Below are 7,455 nucleotides of genomic sequence, written 5' to 3' on the forward strand. Positions count from 1 at the left end.
CTACAAATATTTATTGTTACAAATGTTATTAAATATTTTATAATAATTTTAAATCATACTCGTGTATGAGATTTTTATTCGATCGAATATGATGTATTAATATATAATATATTTACTATATCTACGATCGATGAAACTGCACCTTTCAAACGGCTATGTAATTTCCTAACAATTTCTTTACCAATTTTTGGTTCTTCTTTCTTTGACTTATAATAATAGCTTAAATAGAATTAATTTGATTATAGTGTTTCTTGTATGAAGAAATTAATTGAAAATAGTCATTGAAATACTTTGCTTGAAACATAGAATTGATGGAATGATCTAATAAATAAAAGTACAAAAATTATGATTGTTGTCGAAAGTATTGACTCTTGACTAACTAATTATTAACTTACTACGATAATGTAATATGAAAGTTTCATCATTTCCACATTCGCTTTCTATTAATAAATGCGGGAATAGACCAGCTAGTTACTTTTCTTGTCAGTAGTACACACTTGTCACGACACGTTTCTAAAGCAACTGGATCATTCGACTCGATATGTTTCTTGATCTCGACTAATCTCGAAAACGACTAAAGTATTACGTTCGATTGAATCCATCGTTTTTATGAAAAATATCATTTGGATTAACATACCGTGATAAAAAACATTATCATAATATTCTCTAATTTATTTTGTAAGTATAAACAAAAAATATAATTTAATAATAATCGTAAATAAAATGTAAATATAATTTTAATATTATTTATTAGTATGTTTTAAAATATGTAAAATGATCATGAATATTTTATCTAGTTTGTGAATGAAAAAATATGGATTATAAAAACATTTTTAAAAATATGGACTATACAAAAAAATTTGATTAAGTAAGTATATTTTTATGAAATGTCTGTCAGATCATTATTGATATTATATTTTCCTCGTAAATCAAAAAAATATATATTATAAAAACAGGAAAAAAAGAAATAACCATAATTCCATGAAACATATGTGAAATGATGATCGATATTTTGTCTATCGTGTGAATAAAAGAACGTGAACTACAAGAATAAATATAAACTTAAAAAAATATGAGATAATTATCAACAAATATTATTTCAAAGGTAGTTTATAACTTTAAAAACAAAATTAAAATAATACAGGTATTATAACTACAATTAGTGCAAAATGTTTCATACTCTTCGATGGCTGAGCAACGAACTCAAACGCACATCGTGTTGAATGCGCTCTGATTTTACTGCTCTGTTGCATTTTCCAGCAACTTTCGAAAATTCTTTTAAAACGTGTTTCTAATACAAAATCTCAATGATGGATCCTTCTTCTCCCTCTTTATCTTCACCTCCTCACATTTAATAATTAATTCCATAATTAATACAAAATCCTGATAAGTAATATTTATCAATTTTTAAATATTATAAGCATTTATCTTATTTAAATATTTCATTTTTAATTTTACATACTTTTTATGATTTTAATAATTGTAAAATACATATATACTTTTATAAAATTTCCTAAATATGTTAATATTTCTTAATTTTTCCATCAAAACAAAATCCAAACATATTTCAATATACAAAAATGTTAAAAATAAATATTTCATAAAATTACTTTTGTCACAGATCAGATTCTTGCACACATACCGCAATATTTCAAGAAGATATTGATTTATAGATTATCGATCGATTATTCGATTTTCTTGTCTTTCTCAAATTCACCTAATTCATATTCAACGTACATATAGATACGTCGTACTTCCGTATTATTTGCATTCTCCTATAAGGGGAATCACCCTCTACAATTTCAATAAGTACTTCTATTTATATAACCACCTAATAATATATGTCCCATTATATCTAGATAAATGATTAGATCATTGAATCATGTTCCATTCACGGCAAACGTATTTATACGGATACATGTCCGTAAAAATAAACAAAAAATAAAAGAAAACAAAAAATTTAATATTTTTTATTATACCCCTTTACAAAGAAATAAATTCTAGTCGATAACGAATAGAATTATATATATCGAATATAATATATTATATATAATGTAGTGCAGATTGAAAATAAGATCTTCACATATTATGCTTGCTATGCTTTTATGAAAAAAAAAAGAACCTGATATTCTTATCAACAAATTTTAGTACTTTTTTTAAATATTTATCTAAATTTTAAAAGAATACAAAATCTAATTTAAAAAAAAAACAGATGTTTAATAGTTCGTTTTACGTTTCACCGCCGCAAGATGTCACTGGGCGCATGCAGTTTTTAAAAAACAAAACAAAACAAAAAATATTCTCTCCCTCAATAAATTCGGTAATCATATCTAACATAGATTATATTCCAACATATACATCTTCAATTACACACACGATATAAATACAAAATTTGATATAAATGTAAACAAATTTAATAAAAACATTAATTAAGGAATTTCGTTGCGTTGACAATATAACGTATCATACTAAAAAGGTATCTGTTGTATCGTTAAATAGAAACAGAGTTGCGGTTAGAAACCGGCAGAAACTTACCTCGATTTTTTGTGTCGATTTCTGCAAAAAGAAGAATAAGGAGATGAAAAATATGATGAAGAGAAAGATGATAGATCAATCGAAGTTTTCCTCCAAGTAGTTGACACTTTCGAAACCGTAATGTTTGCCCTCTTTATCTTCTTTGTTTTTTGTTCTGTTTGATCTTTTCCTCGTCACCGTAATCACTTTTACAAATTAATTTGTAACTGTTGAATATTTTCTTTCGTTCCTTCTGTGGTTGTTCTTCGATTCCTTTTTTTTCACGAAAATTCACCTACACGTTTTTTTTGTTACTTGCAATTGTTGCTCTTCACACTTTGTCATCGTTTAATATAAAATGAAATTGTAATTATATAAACAAACGAATCGGAAATAATAAACTTTCCCTTTCGACTAACCGATAATGATTAATTGATTGAATGACAGATCGATCGATCAAGAATTAGTTTGTTCGTCGCGAAAAGCTGGATTCGAACTGTTTGACGCACCGTTCGAGACTCCCGCTACGAAGATCGTGCGTGCTTACGTCGTTCAACTTCGACCATTTACGACAGCCTTCGGCTCTAACTTCGGCTATTTCCGCCGACCGACCGGTCCAATGTGCTACGAAGAATCGAATTCGATCTACCGCGTATTTTGAAATATCGATCTTTCCATCTATAATTCTTTCTCGATTTTTTTTTTTTGTATTTCGTTAAGATAAATAAAGTTTCTCTTTTATTTATTTTTTATAACCGCTATATCTAATCGTCAATAATCCAAGTTTCAAAAGATTTCTAATTTTATTGTGTCGGAATGTTACATTCAAAATTTAGATTTATTAATGTATAAAAGTATATTTTGATACTTGTTATAGACGTATATACACTTTTATAATATAAGTATTGTATTGTTGAGAATAAAATTATTTATAAAAATATCATTACAATGTAATAATTGTTTTCTATAGGCATTATTATTTAATTTTTTTTTATTAAAGTACTACATTATAATAATATTTATAAATATAATAAATTATTTATTTAATTAATAATATAAATTGTTTGTTTTTTATAAATATATCATTAAATAATATAATAATATATAAATAGTAATATATTATACACCTAAAATACATATAATAATAATATATATATATTACTAGTATATTGTAGTACTAACAAAAGAAAAAGAATTCGATTATTTATCTAATATTAAAACAATTCGGAAGAATCGATCGGTAAATTGTAATTCTTCTACACATTATACCAATGCATCAAACGGATACAATGAACACTGCAACGTTTATACAATTTGATACTTCCTTCCTAGCTTTCATGAGTCTGTATTGATATGAGAAAGTATATATCTTCAGATCAGATATACATTACGTATATAAATCCTTATTCACATTATCGTATAATTATTCTTTCTAAAAAAAAATATAACGAAAAAAGTTAAACAGGGGAAAAAAGAAGGGAAAAAATAAATTTACAAGTTAGAAGTAAATGATTGGATTATACGTAAGAAGTAAAAGTGTCGCCATTGAAAAACCATATCGTGTCCGAAGGTAGGCAACTCCTCTCACTCGTGTGTAAACGTTTAACAAGATCTTTTGAAATCATGAAGGACGAAATTAATAATATGCGCATTTAGTAATTGTTCCAATAAAACAATCGAAAATTGATTCGATACACCTGCTGGGTTAGCTAATAAATAATGGCGAAATATTTGTAATATTTTATATCTAACTGTATATAAAAATCATACTAGTATTTTTTACTAAAATTTCGGACATATTGGCTAACTCAAGAATGTATAGTATAATTTGTCTTTGTCTTTATTATTCTCCTTTTTACAGATTTGAGAGATCCATTCCCCTTACGATCGTTTAACAGGTCTCACCATCCATCTGCATTATTATCCTATTTATATTAGTTGAACATAATTTTATAAACAAAGAATTATAATACACAAATATATATAATATAAACATATTATACTTAATTTAACTAACACCACAATAGAATTCTTAGAGTACAGTTTGAGTCATAGGTTGCAATAGTATAGTATAATATATTAGGTTAGCCAGTAAATAATGCCGACATTAAACATTAAACATATAAACATTACATATTAATCAATCTAAGCAAAAAAGATCCTTTCAATATTTAAATTCTCACATAGGTAATTGAAAATTCTACTTTTTATAATCAAGAAAGGGGAAAGAAAACTATTTGTTAAAAGGATAAAAGGATTTAGAAAAGAAACGAGGAAAGGAAAACAGGATAGATAACTTTTCTTTACCTGAGCAGGTATACCTCAGGTAAAATTCTTGGAAGTGAATCGTAAAAATTCGTCCAAAAGAGAATACACATAATCATGAGCGGTGAAAGAAACTTCTACATCCTTAGGAGAATAATAGGAAGAAACATTTTTTACATTATAAATATCCTTGAAAAAGGATCTTCTTTAGTATCTCGTTTGACTCTTTAAAACGATATTCTTTCTTTCTTTCACAACAAAATTTGACTTCGATAAAAGACCTTTCTCAAATATTATTTTATTCTCTATTATATTATTATGATTTAAGCTTATGATTATTAAAGTTCATATTTAATATAATGAGAATCAAGTTGAAATTCTTGCACATCAAGAAGAAATTACATAGCTTCGAGCTAACAATCATGTTAAACATAATTCTCTTGTTCGTAGTAAATGGAAAACGAGCGTACTTGCGTTCCAATTTATTTTTATTCTAAAAGCTTAGCGGCAAATTCGGGTCAAAGAGAATAACGTCGTGATGTTCGGTTGGAGATCGAGATACACCGACTAGAACTGTAATCTTAGCGTTATTATTCAATAAACCTTGGCTGAGACCTTCGTGGTAGATCGTCGGTAAATCTCATCTGAAAAGAAAGGGAGAAAGAAAGAGGAAAAAAGAAAGAGGTAGATAGACGTAGAAAGAGATAGATAAAGATAGAAAGAGATAGATAAAGATGGAAAGAGATGAAAGTTTAACAGGCTAACAAGCATATGCAACCCCCGTTTCGATTCTTCCTCAAACGATCAAACTCTTAACTAAAAAACTTCCTCCCAATTTCGATACGAAACTTCATTTTGGAAAATAACTTTATATTTTTGTGAAAGGTCTTGGAAAATTATTAATTCCTCTGCGCTGGTTTTACTTTTAATTGCTTTCTAAGTCAAACGCAAAACTAAGAAATCCAGACTATCTGATGACTTATTCATGAAATTATTTATTTATTAATTAATAATCATTGAAAGACAATCTAGATTTAAGTATTACACTTATTATGATGTCCTAAAAGACTTTGAACCATCGTAATGGTGGCAATGATTTTGTCAAGGCTTTTGTAAGATTCTACTCGTTGATGCGTGTTGATGTTATCGATAATAGTAATAATGAGAGTAAGGCAAAGTGCGGGCTCTTGACAACGAAGGTTGATCCTTGGAAATGTAGTTCAAAGACTCTTTACCCTCTGACAAATGGATCTAATAGTTGAAACAAATGCATCATTGTTTAATTATATTTCTAAAAAAGTTATAAGGACAGAAATTATATTATAATTACATTGTAATCTAACTATATATCAATTTCTTCTTGATTAACCATACAACCCGAAAATTATAATAAATTTTTAAAATAATTATTAACCAACGTGTTCTTTGCCAACATTCAAGTTAATCCATATTTCCAAGTAATTATATACGATAATATTGAAACCTTGATGAAGTAAAAAAACATTAATCATTTAAGTGAAAGTTGCATTTAGATCTATAATAATATATACAACTACAGTCATTCTAATACTTATAATTTTTATAATCGTTCTATCTTAAAATTATTAATAATAATAACGACAAAGCAACAATAAATAGATAAACAAATAAATAATAAAAGTAAAATATAAATATTTTAAAAGTATAATTTATAGTATAATAAAAGTTTAATTTTCTGATTCTACTTCAAACGAGAGAGATTAGACATTGGAATCTTTATAATTCGCGTTAATGTCCTAAGTTTGTAGTCAGTCTTTTTTTTTGCAAACGAAGAAATAAAAATGTTAAAAGAGGGGTCGGAGTGCAACGGATGCTGACGTAATTCGTTGAGATACGGTAGAAATTTAGTCGCACGCGTTACATAGCCAGTAGCCACATACCAAGCGTAAATATATTCCGTTTAAGGTTGATGGCTAGATTGTTCGTAGTTGGTGGTTAGTCTCGGGATCTCATATCAGAGCAGTTAATGCGAGTTACTCGTCGAGACCGAGACTCAACCACGGACGAAGTCGAGTCGTAGTAATCGTGCGCGTCTACCGGCACCGCTTCACTGTGATTACTAATCTAACGCCCCCGCATTCTGTGTTCTTTGACTATATATATATAAGTACATAGTCGATGATGACGATAAAATAAAATATATATGAGATGTATTAAAGGATCTCACGTTTATTTAGCTGGATGTTGTAGATTTTTTTCTAGACGTCCTAAAAAAAGATAAGAAATTTGTAAAGGAGTTATTATACACGTATGCATACAAAGTTATTTGATGAGTCAGTATTTTTAAAAATTATTGTTCAATATTTATAATAAAAGACCAGTATGTAATGTAAGTGCTCATGTTAGTATTACACCGACTAATACAAAAACTAGCAGTATTTATAATAAAATATCAAGATGTACCCTGTATCAATATGTATCCCTGACGCAACCTTATTCCTATTATATATATTAACAAATTATTATTTATATTTAATAAAATATTTATATATATATAAATGCTGAAATTAAGCAAAAATTTATAATTATTATATATTAAATTACGCATTATATCCTATATATGTTAATACGATAAATTCGCAAACAGAAGAAACTAATCCTCATTAGGTAAAATTATCGGTTACCTCACAGAATATT

At 27.2% G+C, this 7,455-nt stretch overlaps 1 protein-coding gene and 1 long non-coding RNA gene across 2 annotated transcripts in view; both read right to left on the reverse strand.

The window, feature by feature from the left end:
• Positions 1-3,040, reverse strand: part of Ptr (patched domain-containing protein) — a 53,464-nt gene extending 50,424 nt beyond the window's left edge. The window contains exon 1 of the mRNA XM_015315931.2: positions 2,536-3,040. The gene's annotated coding sequence lies outside the window, so the exon portion shown is untranslated. The remainder of the gene's footprint in view (positions 1-2,535) is intronic.
• A 1,355-nt stretch (positions 3,041-4,395) lies between these two features.
• Positions 4,396-6,794, reverse strand: LOC149032475 (uncharacterized). Its single transcript, XR_016176740.1, has 2 exons — positions 6,699-6,794; positions 4,396-6,262 (listed from the first exon to the last, which is right to left on the reverse strand). It is a non-coding gene; the product is annotated as an uncharacterized LOC149032475 (long non-coding RNA).
• Positions 6,795-7,455: the final 661 nt, after the last annotated feature.

This window comes from Polistes dominula, unplaced genomic scaffold (assembly GCF_049000335.1).
Source record: "Polistes dominula isolate Pdom_NZ unplaced genomic scaffold, Pdom_raw_medaka contig_22, whole genome shotgun sequence".
Classification (NCBI taxonomy): domain Eukaryota; kingdom Metazoa; phylum Arthropoda; class Insecta; order Hymenoptera; family Vespidae; genus Polistes; species Polistes dominula.